This window comes from Phoca vitulina, unplaced genomic scaffold, assembly GCF_004348235.1.
Source record: "Phoca vitulina isolate PV1807 unplaced genomic scaffold, GSC_HSeal_1.0 scaffold30, whole genome shotgun sequence".
Taxonomy (NCBI): Eukaryota; Metazoa; Chordata; class Mammalia; order Carnivora; family Phocidae; genus Phoca; species Phoca vitulina.
In genome coordinates this window covers 24,931,323-24,949,944 of record NW_022589733.1, presented here as the reverse complement: position 1 = coordinate 24,949,944, position 18,622 = coordinate 24,931,323, and positions in this window count along the sequence as shown.

Here is an 18,622-nt window from a genome sequence, read left to right as displayed (position 1 = left end):
AGTTTTGGATTTTACTGTTGTAAAATTCTATATAGTTTTATGACGTTATAAGATCTTGAACCAACGTAGAGTCTGCCTTATGCAGTGATGACAGGTACAGCAAGGTAGAAACACGTTTTGTGTATCCTTTTAACAAAGCATCCACCAAAAATAACATTCTTTAGAGCACAAAGACAACATCTCTTAAGCTAAATGTTACTTTTCTAATAAACAAAAAATAGTTTTATTTTCTGCAGGAGTAAACAATATGGCTTTAGCACTTACTTTTAAAACTTTGTAAGTTTTGGGGGCGCCTGGGTGGCTCAGTCGTTAAGCGCCTGCCTTCGGCTCAGGTCATGATCCCAGGGTCCTGGGATCGAGCCCCATATCGGGCTCCCTGCTCAGCAGGAAGCCTGCTTCCCCCTCTCCCACTCCCCCTGCTTGTGTTCCCTCTCTTGCTGTGTCTCTCTCTGTCAAATAAATAAAATCTTGAAAAAAATTAAAAAAAAAAAAAAAAACTTTGTAAGTTTTGTTCAAAGCTTATTGAAAAGATGTCATAATGTTCCTCTTTGAAACAAGCTACCCTCAAGCACAGGTCAAGACCTTTTTTCCATCAGTACAGAAATACTTTCACAGGAGAAAACTCCCCTCAAAATAAATTGAAGAATTTACTACTGGGTCATATCAGTACTAAGAAAAGCATAATAAGGATATATAACTAATATCATGGCAGTTTTTCTAGGTGACAAACATATTCCCTCCCAAGACCTGCTTATAACCTATCCCTTCAGTCAATTATCCTGGCTCGGTCACCAAATATGATCTGATGAGCAAAAGAAATCTTTATCCTCATTCCATGACACAATTTTTAAACCATTTTATTAAGGTATAATTGACATAAAAAAGCTGCCCATAGTTTAATGTATACAACTTACTGAGTTTGAAAATAACCATATACCATAAAACCATCGTGAAACAATTTTGAAAGCAATTGTTTTCTGAATCTTGAACCACCTCCTCATCTTTTATTTTAGAATGGGGTAGCTAAGAAAAAAAGTACAAATACTAGGTAATAAAATATAAATATTTGCTTCAAAAGTACTAATACCTCCCCTACAAATGTATTTTGATGTTGCTTCTTGAATTATTTGCAAAATAAAATGAGAAGTACGGAAATGATGCTCAAGTTAGCAGTAAGTAAATTTCCAAAGCAAAATATCTGATGATGTAAAATTACATGATGTTATAAAAATGGTACCAAGAAGACAGCACCTTCTGGGAAGGAAATGCTCATGGCATTTGCAACAAACACTTTCTAAGCCACATGCCAAGATGAATAATCACAAAGTAATAATAAGGTAAACTTATTTTGTTATGTGATGTATGCATCTTATTGCATACTTATAATTGCATATAAGTTCAAAAAGATATTTTCACATACTCTATTCTAGAGACATTCTTGTTTTCATTTTCATTTTACGATCCATGATCCATCTGAAATTGATTTTGGATTATGATGTGACACAGGAATCTTTTTTTTCCATTTGGACATCCAAATGACCCAACACCATCTTCTGAAAAGATTTTCCTTTGTCACTGCAAAGAGTAAACTTTATCTATAGCCCAGATAAGTGTGGGTTCATTTTTGGACTCTATTTTATCTCAATGATTTAATTGTCTATAGTAGCACTAATACCATACTATATCACTTAGAATAGCTTTATCATGACTATTGTATTTGATAGAATAATTCTTCCAACTTTGCTCTTCAAGACTCTCTTGTTTATTCATGGCCCTTTGCAATTTTAACAATACTTTAAAATCAACATGTCAAATTCTATCAATAATTTTGATGGATTGATTAATCAATATCTGTTTTCTTTAAATCTTCCAACCCTTTGTCATGGTATATCCCATCATTGTGTTCTATAACTACTCTGTTTTTATAATTTTCTTTTAGATGTTCTATGTAAGCTTTAGCACATTTATTCTGGCACTTGGTGTATTTTTATTCTACTACTAATGCTATTTTTAACTTTTTGACCATGATCCTTAAAACTTAAAATACAATTTATGTTCCAATTAATCTAATTTGTGTTCATGACTCATAAATGTTCCATAGTTTTATACTAATACTTTGTCTAATATGTGTACTAAGTAAAAAAGATCATAGCTATGAGCACAAAGACATTTGTTATGGAAGTGTTTTGTTATGTGGGTTAATTGGTCTATGTCTGATTATGATGGAGGAGTGAAATGTTTCTCACAAGACACTCAGAGAGCTTTGATCCCCACTACTTGGACTCAAAAATTAAAAGAATGGGCACAGTAACTCAGAAACTAAAATTCTGGTAAATGCAAAGATATGGGGTTCCATCACTAATGTCACAAAAGGAAACTTTCCAAAATCCATATCCAGGAAAATTGCCACTTAGTGAAACTGGGCATTTACCCAGAGGGGATTCCATGGCTTAGTGCTGGCAGAGTAGTAGTTTTCTTGTCTCAAACTTAAGGTGCAGAACTCAAGCTCTGTAGACAATTGGATCTCTCTTTGTTGGTAAACATTCTCAGCAAACTTCCCAGATCCCATTCCTTGCTTTGTCCCACATTCACCTGCTAGTAATGGTGACCAGAGATGAACCTTGAGAGGAGTTCAGGACACAAACTGAGTAGCTGAATCTCTAAATACACACGTACAGCTTCTATTTTTCCCATATTGCATGTTCCTCAGGTCATCAGAAATGATGAGGAATTAACTGTGTCAGTATCCACAGTCATATCCACTTGGAACTTCAGCATTCTTGGACTCATCTGTAGAATAGCTCTCAGCTGGAGCTCTAATTCCTTGATTGTGGAAGACAGCTCTCCCATCTGGCAAATGGATCTGATATTGTTCTTCTGAGAGAACAAAGAGCAGAGGGGCACAATAAACCCTCTTCATCAAGTTCCTTCTGCAAGTTGTTATGTATCATGTTGATTGACTTGTGAATACTGAACCACCCTTGCATCCCAGGAATAAATCTCACTCGATCAAGGTGAGTGATTTTTTTTAATGTGTTGTGAGATTCAATTTGTAATACTTTGTTGAGGATTTTTACAACTATTTCATCAGAAATATTGGCCTGTAGTTCTCTTTTTTTGTGTGATGTTTTTATCCAGTTTCATATCAGGGTAATACTTCATAGAACGAATTTGGAAGTTTTTCTTCCTTTTCTATTTTTTGGAAAAGTTTAAGAAGAACAGATATTAACTCTTCTTTAAATGTTTGATAGATGAGCACGGGGTGTTACATGCAACTAATGAATCGTTGAACACTACATCAAAAACTAATGATGTACTATATGTTGGCTAACTGAACATAAAAAAATAAATGTTTGGCAGAACTCGCCTGTGAAGCCATATGATCCTGGACTTTTATTTGTTGGGAGTTTTTTGATTACTGATTCAATTTCATTGCTGGTAATCGGTCTGTTAAAATTTTCTTTTTCTTCCTGGCTCAGTTTTGGTATGTTATATGTTTCTAGGAATTTATCCATTTCCTCTAGGTGTCCAATTTGTTGGCAGATAATTTTTCAAAATATTCTCTTATAATTGTATTTCTGTGGTATTGGTTTTTATTTCTCCTTTCTCATTTGTGATTTTGTTTATTTATAGAGTTCATTCTCTCTCTCTTTTTTGATGAGTCTGGCTCAAGAGTGATCAATTTTGTTGATGAGAACCAGCTCCTGGTTTCATCGATCTATTCTACTGCTTTTTTAGTTTCTATATCATTTATTTCTGTTCTAATCTTTATTATTTCCTTCCTTCTGCTGGTTTTATGTTTTGTTTGTTCTTTTTCTAGCTCCTTTAGGTATAAGGTTAGGTTGAGATTTTTCTTGCTTCTTGAGGTAAGCCTGTATTGCTATAAACTTCCTTCTTGGAACCACTTTTGCTGCACCCCAAAGATTTTGGACTGCTGTATTTTCATTTTCATTTTTCTCCATGTAATTTTTTATTTCTTCTTTGACAAATCTGGTTGACCCATTTATTGTTTAGTAGCATGTTATTTAACCCCCATGTATTTGTGTTCTTTCCAGATTTTTTTCTTCTGAATGACTTCTAGTTTCATAGCATTGTGGTCAGAAAAGGTGCATGGTATGACTTTGATATTTTTGAATATGTTGAGGCTTCTTTTGCGGGCTAATATGTGATCTATTCTGGAGAATGCTCCATGTGCACTTGAAAAGAAGGTATATCCTGCTGTTTTAGGATGGAATGTCCTGAATATATCTATTAAATCCATCTGTTCATTCAAAGTGTGTCATTCAAAGCTACTGTTGCCTTGTTTATTTTCTGTTTGAATGATCTGTCCATTGATGTAAGTGGGGTGTTAAAATCCCCTATTATTATATTAATACCGATGAGATCCTTTACGTTTGTTAACTATTTTATGTATTTGGGTGCTCCCATGTTGGATGCATAAATATTTATAATTGTTAGATCTTCTTGTTGGATTGTCCCCTTTATCACTATATAGTATCTTTCTTTGTCTCTTGTTACTGTCTTTGTTTTAAAGTCTATATTGTCAGGGCGCCTAGGTGGCTCAGTCCATTAAACATCTGACTCTTGATTTTGGCTCAGATCATGATATCAGGGTCATGAGATCAAGTCCCACATCAGGCTCTGCATTATGCGTGGAGCCTGCTTGGGATTCTCTTTCTCCCTCTTCCTCTCCCCCTCCACCAACCCCACTCTTTCTCCTTCTCTCTCTCTCTAAAAAAATAAATAAATAAAAATTAATTTTAAAAAATAAAGTCTATTTTGTCAAATATAACTATTGCTACTCCAGCTTTCTTTTGACATCCATTTGCATGGTAAATGTTTCTCCATCCCCTCACTTTCAACCAGCATGTGTATTTAGGTCTGAGATCAGTCTCTCATAGGCAGCATATAGATGGATCTTGTTTTTTTATCCATTCCCTCACCCTATGTCTTTTGATTGGAACATTTAGTCCATTTCCATTCAAAGTAATTATTGATAGGTATATATTTATTGCCATTTTGTTACTTGTTTTGTGGTTGTTTTTGTAGTTTTTCTCTGATCCTTTCTTCTCTTGCTGTCTTCTCTCACAGTTTTCTGGCTTTCCTTAGTGATATACTTAGATTTCCTTGTCTTTATTTTTTGCATATCTATAACTGGGTTATATATAAACCATTAGGTTTATATACAATATCTCTGCATACAGCAGGCTATATTAAGTTGATGGTCACTTAAGTCTGAACCCATTCTTTACTCCTCTTCCCCCCTTTTTTAGGTTTATGATATCATACTTCACATCCCCTTTTTGTGTGTGTGTGTGTGTGTGTGTGCTTCTCCTGATTTTTACAAAGATGCTTATTTTTACTGCCTTTGTGCTTCCTACTTTTCTTCACTTATGGTCTTTCCTTTCCATTCAAAGAATCCCCTTTAACATTTCTTATAGAGCTGGTTTGGTGTCACAGACTCCTTTAGCTTCTGTTTATCTGAGAAACACTTTCTCTCTCCTATTTTGAATAACAGCTTTGCTGGATAGAGTATTCTTGGCTGCAGATTTTTTTCCTTTCAGCACTTTGAATATATCATGCCACTCTCCTCTGGCCTGCAAAGTTTCTGCTGAAAAGCCTGATAGCTTTATGGAGCTTCCCCTTGTATGTAACTGTCTTATTTTCTCTTGGTGCTTTTAAAATTCTCTCTTTATCACCGCTTTTTGACATTTTGATTACTATGTGTGTTGGTGTGGACCTCCTTGAGTTGATTTTGTTGGGTGATCTCTGTACCTCCTAGATCTGGATATCTGTTTCCCTCCCCCAGATTAGGGAAATTTTCAGCTATTATTTGTTCAAATACATTTTCTTTTCCTTCCCCTTTTCCCTCTCTTCTTCTTCTGGGATCCCTATAATGTAAATGTTATTATGCTTGATGGAGTTGCTGAGTTCCCTAAGTCTATTCTCATTTTGCATTTTTTTTTTTTTTTCTCTCTCTCATGGGCTCAGCTTGATTGATTTCCATTACTCTGTCCTCCAGGTCACTAATTTATTCCTCTGCTTCCTCTAACCTGCTATTTATTCCATCTAGTGTATTTTTTATTTCATTTATTGTGTTCTTCATCTCTGATGAGTTCCTTTTTATCTCCTTTAGGTCTCACTAATGTTCTCCACTCTTTTCTCAAGTCTAGTGAGTACTCTATGATCATTACTTTAAGCTCCTTATCAGGCATATTACTTATATCCATTTCACCTAGGTCGCTTGCTGTGGTTTTGTCCTATTCTTTCATTTGGGACATATGCCTCTGTCTTCTCATTTTGTCTAACTCTGTGTGTCTGTTTCTGTGTGTTAGCAAAGTCAGCTATGTCTCCTGCTCTTGAAAGTAATGGACTCATGAAGAAAAGGTCCTGTAGTGCCCTGCAGTGCAGTGTCTCCTGCTCACCAGAACCCAGTGCTTTAAGGGTGTCTCCTATGTGTGTTGTGTGTGCCCTGCTGTTTTGTCCTGGCTGCTTTTTCCTTTCAGCCCAATAGTCTACAGTGGCTCTCTTTGCCTGTTGTGGGTGCTGTTTGGTCCCTGTGAGGTGCACAGTTTTAACAATGTGCTCACTGGTGTACTTGTGAAATGAAACCTGCCCCTGCTTCTAGGACCAGGCCAACCTGAGCAGATGCACAAAGCATGCATGGGCAGGGCATGCAATTTTACAAGGTGTGTGTTGGATTTCTCCAGGGCCCTGCTGCCACTGCCTTTGCCCCCAGAACTGAAGCCCCACAAAACTGGCAGGTCAGGAGATGCAGTATTGGCAAGGTTTGCACCAGTGAGGGAGGAGACCCAAAGTGCCAAGATTGAGGCAAGTGTGACTAGAAAGGGTGGATCTGCCAAAGTGCAGGGGGCAGGGCTAGGTGCAAGGAAGTTAGGTAGTGAATGTTTGCACTGTGCTGGTTCCCACATTTGGCCATGTGTTTATACTGTGAGCCGGGGAGGGAGATGGCGCCGGCCAGCTCCTTTGTTCCTGGGGGAGCCTCCCTGTAAACCCTAACCTCCAGAAGACACTCTGAAATGAGCAAGTAACTTTCCCTCCCATATACCCCAGGCATTTCTCAAGCTGCCATTTTTATGCTGTATCTCCATGGGCTGTTTGTTTGCTGGCTCTTTAAGTGTAGAGACTCAGCTTCCTATCACCCTCCCAGCTCTCCCAGAACTGAGCTCACTGATTTTTAAAAGTCCAGGTTTTAAGTCCCACTGATTGTAAGAACTGATGAAATTCAGCCCCTCTTGCTTTCAAAGACAAATGTTAGGCTCCCCAGTATGATAGTCTGTTTCCCCCCTTCTCTGTGCCCGGGGGTCTCTCCCTCCTACAGATGGCCCAAGGGTCTGTTTAGGCCCCCACTGGGTCTCTGACCTTCCTATCCTCTTCGGTGTGGCCTCTTTTCTACCTTTAGTTGTGGAGTTTGTTCTGCCAGTCTTTAGGTCATTTTCTGGGTATTTACACTGACATGAGTGTTATCTAGTTGTGTCCATGGGACAAGGTGAACTTAGGGTCCTCACGCCACCATCATCCCCCAGGGGACTTTTTTACTACTTGCTTCTTTTAAGTGCTCACTATGGCAACTGTCTGTCCTCCACTAGATGTACAGATGTATGGATATCTTTCTTCAATCTTGATTCTGTTCCATTGTTTTTTTTGTTTTTTTTTTTTTATTCTTTTTTTTTTTTTTTAAGATTTTATTTATTTATTTGAGAGAGAGAATGAGATAGAGAGAGCATGAAGAGGGGGGAGGGTCAGAGGGAGAAGCAGACTCCCTGCTAAGCAGGGAGCCTGATGTGGGACTCGATCCCAGGACTCCAGGATCACGACCTGAGCCGAAGGCAGTCGCTTAACCAACTGAGCCACCCAGGCGCCCCTGTTCCATTGTTTTAAATGTCTGTCTTTATGCCAGTACCACAATGTCAATTATCATAACTTTGCTGTAAATTTTGCAATCGGGAAATGTAAGTCCACTGATTTTTTTTTTTTAAGACTGTTTAGGCTATCAGGGTCCCTTGCATTTCCAAATGAATTATAGGATCTGCTTGTCAGTTTCTGCAAAAAAACACAGCTAGGATTCTGAAAGGCACTGTGTTGAATCTGTAGATCAATTTGGACAGTATTATCATATTAATAATATTAAATCTCTGAGCCATGAACACGGAATATCTTTCCATTTATTTAGGTCTTTAATTTCTTTCACCAATGCTTTGTACTTTTTAGTGTACAAGACTTCTTGTATTTCATTTTTAAAATTTATTCCTGAGTATTTACTCTTTTTGATACTACTGCAGATGAGAATTTTTCTTAATTTCCAGTTCAAATTATTGTTAGTGCATAGAAATACAGTTAGTTATTTATTGGTGTTATATCCTATAAACTTTATGAATTTATAACTAGATTCTATGTAATTTTATCTCTAATCCTCACAACAGTGATACCCGAAGGGTGTTATTATGCCATTTTTTATAGATGTTGCTAAGAATAGGAAAGAAGAATTCTGAGACTAAGAGAAATTAAGAATGAATTTTGACAAACAAAAGTAGTAAGTTGTAAAGACTGTAAACAAATCCTCTAATATCATCTACTTTCTAATATGCCACATGCCCTCCAATGACCCTGGCTCTCCTTAACCTTAGTAATTTATTCTTAACATTACCTTATGAGCAAATAATAGTTTTGCCTATCTGTGCACCTCAAGTATGCCTTATCTATTTGTTTCACTGTGTAAATCTGCAAAATAATAACCATTTGTATTTTCTAAAATGACTTCATCCTTAGTAAAATGTCCTGTGAGATTCATTATTCAAGAGTAGAAACTATCAGCTATGTCATAAGAAAGACATTTTTTCTTTTTACAATTATTTAAGTCTCTTTGAAAAGCTAAATTTACATTATGCTTCAAAATGAGGAAAAAGGAGGGAAGAAATTATTTAAAATGTTCACAGTTTTTTTAATGTTACTGATTTCATTTGCTCCAGATTAAACTGAATTCTGAATACCAGGAAGCTTGTAGAACTGGGAGTGTGGGAGTGTGGCATGCCAGAAACACCAAAAATTAATGAAAGGCCAAATGATAATCTTGATAGGAACTAAATAAAACTTTTGTTTTTCCAGTTTTTGTTTTTTTTTTTTTTAAGATTTTATTTATTTATTTGAGAGAGAGAATGAGAGACAGAGAGCACGAGAGGGACGAGGGTCAGAGGGAGAAGCAGACCCCCCGCTGAGCAGGGAGCCCGATGTGGGACTCGATCCCGGGACTCCAGGATCATGACCTGAGCCGAAGGCAGTCGCTTAACCAACTGAGCCACCCAGGCGCCCTGTTTTTCCAGTTTTTATTTCAGGCAACTGGTTGTCTCAGACTTCAAAGTCCAGATAGTAATGTAGACTCATTATAGTGAAATCAGATTTCAAGTAATATTTTATTTCATTGGGTTTCAACAGCTCTTTAAAGTAACCCCTTTTATCTGGAATCCATGTGGGAAAGATGGTGTGCCACTACTCCCAATAACAAACAAATCCCTTGGCTATATCCACCTCTATGTTGTATACTGCCTGAAGTCCCCTGGAAAAGGAAATGTGCTGCATTACAATTTCAAAAATAGCCAGAGATTGAAAATTAATGCACCACAGAGCACGGTGTTTTGGCCTTTTGTCTAAAGGGCAAATGCAGACAAATCAGAGTCTAGAGCTGTGTGCCATATACAGGGATTTGTTTCCTGCACAAAACTCCAATGAAAACAGTGCATTCAAATGGTAATGAAGAGAGGGCCTGGGTGCAGATAATGGTATATTAAACTTGGATGAGCTAATTGTGCATTTTCATGTGAATCAGCCTCCTGCTAGGACTCATTAGGAATGCACATTAAAGATATAGACAAGTGTGCTGCCTTTTAATCAAGTGTCTTATTTCTACCAACACTATTAGTATTGTGAGCATTCTGGTAAGTGGAATTTTTGACTGAAATTTAATTGTGCAGCCTGGAAATCTGATTCCATTTCGAAGCTGTAAAAATATCTTCATGTAAGGGCAGAATGGGGAGAAGTGCGGGGGGAGGGGGCGGTAAAGAGAGTGGACCAGAACAGGAATTGATCGATTACTTTCTTTTCTCTTAAAAACTAAATATGCTAGCCTGTTGAGCTGAATTCTTTACTTGGAATCCATACAAATTCCCACAAAATATCAGTCTACAGATGGTGCTGAGGAAATGACAGCCGAGATCATACCAGCAACGCTTAAGAAAAGTTGAGAAGCATTTCTGCAAGAGGGTGAGAGAATACATAGGGAGCCTCAGATGGAGAGATGTTACGTATGAGGCAATCTGCATGTAGAAGAGCAGAAAAACACTCATATGATTATGATTAGACATGTAGCAGGAAAGCAAAACACGATTTAGCTTATTAAGAAACTGAAATTCAAGTGGGTCAGCCTTGAAATTCTAAAATTCCTTGCAGAACAATATCCACCTTTTTTCAATTCTTATTACACCACACTTGTAAGACGCAAACACTTGAAATCTGGTTGCATTTAATTCCAAAGTGTGTTAAAGGGAGAAAAAAAAGAAAAAAGACCACCATGAAAGACTTCTTTATCTTACAAAGATATGTCTAAACACTGAAGTCATTTCTGCAGGATTCTGGGATAATGGCATGCTGGTCACATATCACTACTCTACCTTCATTACCAATATCCTCTATAGAGAAGGTGATAGACCCAGACAAGCATGTTTTTGGTGGACCACCACCAAAGGACCAAGTCCTGTTGGGTCCAAGGACACAAGTCCTGTTGAGATTTCTAGGGAAGGAAATCAAGGCATGGCTTCCTTCTCCAAGGGATCTGAAGTAAAAGACAAGGTTTATATCTCTTCAGTCTGAGGGGAGCTGTTCATGAGTGGTCTCAAGTGACTGGATCTCTGGATGATAGGCAGCACATGTCCATTTACTTCTTGTGATCATTAGAACAGCTACTTAACTGTGTAAACCTTTGTGAGCTCTGGTGGAAGCAGCACCTAGGGCCAGGGCTTTCATCTGGGACATGGTAGCCAGCCCCTTAGAAAAAGAAAGCAGAGTGGGATCTTCCCCAAACCATAACACAATGGTTAGAGTCTACAACTTCATTTACTCAGAGCCACAAGAGAACTGCCATGCCTTCCATCACCTGCTAATTGGCAACAGAAGAGAATATAACCTGTCAAGGTATACAATTAAAGGGATATTCAACCATGAATAGGTTTAGGAATGCATAGATAATCTTTTGTCATATGATTTTAAAAAAGGGCGAAAGTGAAGATATATAAATTCAGATTTATGGAAAATAAAGCATCAGAAGGAATTTAAGATATAAAAGCAACTATGAGACACCAACTGAAATCTTGAGGAAAACTATGAAATTTCATCCAAGAGATAAATAATCTTGATGACACATAATCACAGAATGGACAATTAACTAAACAGCTACCTTTAAGATGACTTCACTCCAGATTGTTTTATAGCTGATTCTACCTAATTTTAAATATTTTACCATTTCTTTCTAAGGTCGTAGGAAAATATGGAAAGAATTTCAATTTGTCATATAAAGCTAACATTTTTTTTGCTAATGGTATTAAAGAAAATTTAGCCCTGATCTCACTCAAAGTATAAAAATAAATTTCACAGTAAAAAGTATGAAAATTGTTCTGGAGAAAAATTTTATAACATGTTTTATTAGTCAGGATTCTCCAGAAAAATAGAACCAGTAGGCTATGTAGTGATATATATAAGAGATTTATTATAGGAATCTGTTCAGGCAGTTACGGAGGCCAAGATGTCCCACAATCTGCAGGCTGGAAAACCAGGAAAGTTGGTGGTATAAATCAGTCTGAGTCCAAAGGCCTGAGAATCAGGGGGCTGATGGTGTAAGTCCTGGTCTGAGTCTAAATGCCCAAGAGAGTCCAAGGGCAGGAGAAGATGGATGTCTCAGTTCAAGCACAGAAAGCAGTTGCCCTTCCTCTGCCTTTTTGTTCTATTCAGGCCCTCGACAGATTGGATGATGGCCACCTGCAACCTTCTTTACTCCACCTACCAGTTCAAATGCTAATGTCTTCTGGAGACACCCTCACAGACACACCCAGAAATAATACTGTACCAGTGTCTGGACATCCTTTAGCCTTGTCAAGTTGACACATAAAATTAACCACCACACATACTGAGGGGATCTTCTTAAGCTAACCCTATTTCATGACATAAAATAATCATTTGCCAAAACTTCTACAACAAATGTAGAAGATAATCAATAGACTGGGAAAAGTATTTAGAATGAATATGACCAACAAAAAGATATAATATTTTTTTAAAGATTATATTTATTTATTTTAGAGAGGGGGAAGGGGCAGAGAGAGATGGAGAGAGAGAATCTCAAGGAGACTCCCCGCTGATCTGGGTGCCCCACACGGGGCTCGATCCCACAACCCTGAGATCATGACATGAGCCGAAATCAGGAGTCAGATGCCTAACTGACGGAGCCATCCAGGCGCCTGAAAAAGATAGTATTTTTAATATGTACAAAGTTTTCTAATTAATAAGAGTAAACCAAAAAAAAGCAATAGAAAATTTAGTGAAGGATATCAGCAGACAAGCCACAAAGGACATATAATGGTCATTAAACACAAAAAGATTTTCAGCATCACTAGACATCCAAATTATGCATCATGAATGAGATAACTTTTTCACTCATCAGATTAGCCGAAGTTTAAAAACTTTATGGTATCCTGTGAATTTGAGGAGAATATCACATCTCCATTATTTTTCAAGTATGAATTGCAAAACTTTTTTGCAAAATAATCAAATAATCTCTATAAATTTAAAAGGCACCTATTATTTAAACAAGCTGTCATATACTTTGGAAGTCAAGTCTCTGCCTCTACCTCTCTCTCTCTGTTTCTCATGAATAAATTCTTTTTTAAAAAGTCTAAAAAGAATGAAAGATGGAAAAAGAAAAGAATATATGTGAGCACAGAGAAAAATACATATGCATATTCCCCAAATTATTAAAAGGCTGAGGGGTGAGGGGATACTGAAAAGGTGGTATTAAATTTATTTTTAAACACTTCTGCTTTTATCTCTAAATATTTCTAACTATAAATTTGTACTTTTTTCTTTGTAGTAAAAAAAAATATTATATATATAAACCTAAACATAAATATATCTTGTATAAGTCATATTTATCACTATAACATATATTGTATATGCCATGCATATTATACATAAATTATGTGCTAAATCTCTATCACTAGTTCATTAGTTTACAGGTCTTAACCACAGAAATACCCAGTCACAAAAAACTTATAATTAAATGTTCCTTGGACTCAACTCAAGATCTGGGAAGTATGAAGATGCCTTGATGCATCCTTTCTTGAGTGCTGACAAGGCAACCTTCCACTCTGTCCCATGCAAGATGAGACTTACCTGAACTGCCTCTTACAGCAATCTCTTGATATTGATTTAAAAGTTTCCCCAAAATTACACTATCCAAGGGGGGATCATACTGGTTATTTCCACAACCCAAAGTTCAACCGTTTTAAAAGGACAAACATAGAGTTTAAATAATGCAATTTACCCAGAATAATACAGTTAATAATAAGGCATGTGCTTGCAATTTATATAAAGGAGTGTAGAACAGTAAAGGAACCAGGATTTATGGTCAGACGTGAACTAAGGTGACAGCACCTCTGTCAAGTGCCAAACTTAGAGAATAACAATAATTGCCTTGCTGGCTGCACAAGTACTTCACATTGTTGGTTACATGTACGCATTAGGAAAAAAATGTAAGTAAAATCCCTAGTCCAGGATTTTGTGGTTGTTCACTGACTCAATACATGGTGGTTACTATTATTATTATTATTAGGGCAGTGACTATATATGTACAGGGTGATGTCTAATAATGTCACCTCATCTAGGTAAAAACTGATTATATTTTACTTCAGTTTTATGGTATTTTTATTAAATATTTAAAGAAATGTTGGGCAGAAGAATGATTAGACATGTCCTATGATGGCTCTGGAGGGTAGAATTAGGAATACTGCTGACAGTTACCAATCTGATTCTAACTCAGTAAAAAGAAAACTTGGATTCACCTAAGGATGTAATGAGTGATTCGAGAACTCAAGGGTTTTCTTTAATGGAAGGCACAGAACCAGATGACGTAACCGCAAGTGTCTTTCTCTTCCTGAGATTCTGATTCTATGTCTGACACTCTGCCGGCATCTAGTCAGGGAGGCAGCTGAGACAGAGGGTAGCACAGAGGCAAGAGAGGTTTAAGACAATGCTCCTAAATCAAAAGATTATAGTCTCAGAGAAAATGTGAACAACAATTAAATATAGTTGGCTATTAGTTACCATATATTGAATAACAGTTTTCCTGTGTTTGGATCTCATTAAATCCCATAGCCCCATTTGAAACTTCATCTTTTATAGACTTTTGTTTACACTTTCTTCAGCACTTTTATCACTTTCAATGGGATTTACGAAAAGCAGCTCAGCCATTTGTTTGTCCAAATCCCTCTATGTTAGTCTAGACATTTATGGACATTCATTTCATAACACAACCATAAAAACTAAAATTATGGTTTATTTCCCATCTCAAGAAATAAATTTACCGACACTTTTTTTTTTGTCTTTTGTTGGTTCTTCCCAGAAGACACTTGTGTTTTAATAGAAAATACGAACAGCAAGAATGAGATTGGAATGCTCATCGTTCTTCATGAGTTTCATTATCATAAAGCTTGTTCATGCTATGTCCTCTCAGTAAAGATAAGTCAAGGCTATCATCTTTACTTAACTCACAGTTTCAGAACAGAGTATCATGAGACTCAAGTAACTAGATGCTAAGAAATAGGAAATCAGATTAATCATAATAACCTGCTAACTTAGAAGTTCTCTATGTGGGGGCGCCTGGGTGGCTCAGTCATTAAGCCATCTGCCTTTGGCTCAGGTCATGATCCCAGGGTCCTGGGATCAAGCCCCACATTGGGCTCCCTGCTCGGCGGGAAGCCTGCTTCTCTCTCTCCCACTCCCCCTGCTTGTGTTCCCTCTCTCGCTGTGTCTCTCTCTGTCAAATAAATAAATAAAATCTTTTTAAAATAAAAATTAAAAAGAAGTCCTCTATGTGGTGGCACCTGTTCAGCGTCTGACTCTTGATTTCAGCTCAGTCATGATCTCAGGATTGTGAGATCGAGCCCTGTGTCAGGCTCCACGGTGGGCCTGCTTAGATTCTCTCTCTCCCTCTCCCCTCTTTCCTCCTCTCTCCCTCTCTTAAATAAATAAATAAATAAATAAATAAATAAATAAATAAATAAATAAATGTTCTCTATGTGAAGTAGCAAACTGAATGGGACATGGATACAGTATAATCAATAAACTAGAAGAGAATAGGATTCCGAATTAAAGGAAGCAAATATACTAATTATGCTTTACCATCAAAATTGCTCCTTAACTTCTTTGAAGTCAGAGTAAGTCTCAATTTCAAAACTGAGAAACCAAAAAATTCCTTACTGAGACTTTTATCTTGGTACTAAATTTTATTGGAAATGTTCATACAGGACCTAAAAGTATTGGAGAACAAGTAACACTCCTGACAATATCTTCAATAGCAGATTTATAATAACCATTTAAATTTTTTAAAATTATGTTTCATTTTAGCTTCTATTCATTTATTTTTATGTAATTTGAGTTTCAACAGTTTTGTTTCTCTGTCAACTTGAGAAAATTCACTCAGACATGCCTCAGGAGAGCCCATTTTTCAACAATAGAACATAGAGTAGATAAAATGCAGTGATTGTGCAGGTATAATGTACAAGGAGGGAAAATCTCATTTGTATTTGTGTTTATAACCTTACGCAAGAATCATCACACTTTTTGCAAAAGTATTCTTTAGTAAGGATCAGAATGGAAGAATAAAGCAGTGGCTTTTAATGATCATTGGTCTCAAGGTTATAGTTTAGAGTGAATCTCATACAACCCTACCATCACTAAAATAAAGATCCCACGATCAGGAAGAGGAGATAGGGGATTGCCATCATAATTTGAGCTCTGATTTAGAATATCCACTAATCTCTCACTAATGATAAAACAAATTCCAAACTCACCATATGCAAAAAAGCCTCGTCCTATCATACCCATATCCACTCCTCCAAATACATACACCTTGCTGTGGCAGACTTTATGTCACTGTTATATGCAACAGGAAACTTCCCTTCATAGCACTTATCTCTGTTAAGAACTTACATGGATTTGTGCTTATTTACTCAATGTCTGACTCACCAACAGGTAGTAATGGCTAGGTCTATTTTTTGCCCATCATAGTAGCCACAATACCTGATTTCTAGTAAGTACTTATTCTATTTGCAACAAATGAGTGAATTAATAGATCTTGTGTTTCCGTCACCTTCTTTTGATTACCATCTTCATACCAGTTAGTGTTCTCCACTCCTCACATATCCACTGTGCATCTCTTTGGGTGAAATCTTACCTAATCTTTAAGATTACTCATAAACACACCAGGGAGAGTTCTTTGAGTTTCCTGCGTATTGTTGCACTTACTACATTTAACTTACCATTACTGATAGTTTTGCATTTTTTGAACCTCTGAGTTCCTTGAAAGCTGAACCTCTGTCCACAAAAAAAAGCATCATGTCTTTTGCAGAGCAGATGCCAGGTTCAGAGGGCAAACCATCATGCTGCTGAAGGAAAAGATCTAAGCAAAGCTGTAGAACCCTGGAAAAAATGTAAGAGAAAGTACAAGTGTCCTCTGATCCTCTGATACAAAGTGTCAGCTTACCACCACTGCCTGACAAAGAACCAGTCCTCATAATGAGCAGCAGCGTGGCAAGGAATTAAACATCAGGAGAAAATATCCAAAAGTTATTATTCACTCTTTCTTTGTGTTCTTAAATTAAAATACCAGCATCACACACATGTGCGCACATATTGTGTGTGCGTGCGCGCGCGCACATATTGTGTGTGCGTGCGCGCGCGCACACACACGCATTCTAAGCTATAGAAATACATCCTATATTTAATCACTATCTATTCCCAGAAAGGTGATCAGCATAAGCGCATAATCGACAAGACCGTGAGAAGCTTCCTTTCAAGATTTAATAGCAACACTGTCCTTCAAAATCAGGATGTTCTCTCTGACTCTGGTTGAGACTCACTTTCTTGAGCAGGTTGTCTTTCCCTTTATTATGCAAATATTGCAGTCTTCTGAGCAACTGTTTACTATTATTATATGATCATATTGTTCTGAAAATGTCTACGTATACCCTTGCTCTAAATGTATATTATATGTTTGTGCATGTATGTGTACATAGGTGTACACATGGGTATGTGTATTTATGCATACATGTGTATATATAATACAAATGTGTATGTGTATATATGTGTATGTACTTCTGAATCTAGAGTCAATTTTCATTTCCTATATCCTATTGCTAACTTTCATGAAGTTCACTGTAATGCACATCTCATGTCTGCAAAGCTGAGTGTGATACTATTTTGTTATATTAATGTCTTCCTGGCACATTCTCATTTATGGTATTTAATATACTATTGTTGCAATGTGCTAAATGGCCCCATGACAGGTTATTTTTTAAAAGGTGAATATGAATTTTTAAGTACTTAAAGAATTATAGTGTAAATTAATCACTGAAAGTATATAACAGTCAATGTTTTGTTGTGAAATTTTGCTGTTGGCTTAGAGGTTGTTTACTACCCATATTTAGAAAAGTGTCTATTATTTGAAAGCAATACAATTAACAGTTGTCCGCTTTTGAGCCTGAGCCTAATAGAAATTAAAATATTCAGGAAAATGTGAAAAGTATGTTTTAAGAGGTCATTATGAAAATAAATTCTGTTCGCACAGATTATTCCAGTTGAGAGTTGGCGTTCAGTCTTCAGTTTGCCAAGAGTAGCATGTCTACCCCCAAAACTGATAAGCTGGAGGTTGCCATGCAATTTCTGCCACACAAGTTCTTTTCATGTCAAGTTACAACAAATGTCAATAAATAAGATATAGAGTTACAGGCACATAGGTCTGTGTGATCATATTTTGACATTACAGCAGTTAACATTGGAATAATTAAAAATATATGCCTTAAGTCTTAAAAATTATTATTAATGAACAAACCAAGACAACAACCATATAACATATTAAACACAGGAAATATTAAAACAGAATTACACAGAGTTTTGTAAAATTAAAAAGCAGAAAAAGTGATATATCAGAGTAAATAGAAATGGGATAAAGTCCTTATTAACCCTCTGAAAAGGAGGTAACATAGCATTACTCTGCCCATCCAACAGCATAATATTTAGGTCTCTGTTGATGGAAACACCTTAAAGTTGTATCTAGAGTGACTCACATTAACCCCAATAGAACAATAAACCCTTTGTGTACAGGGAAACTGTATTTTACCAGAAAATGGGTAAATTTTCAAGATATTCTCTATATGAAGGTCCCAAGACTACAAGTACAGACCATCTAGTTTTAAAATGCAGCTCAGAAACCAAGAAGCTACGTGAAGAAAGCATGTAATGTAACAGTACCTGTGGTTTGCAATATTACCAAAGTCCCAGCTCC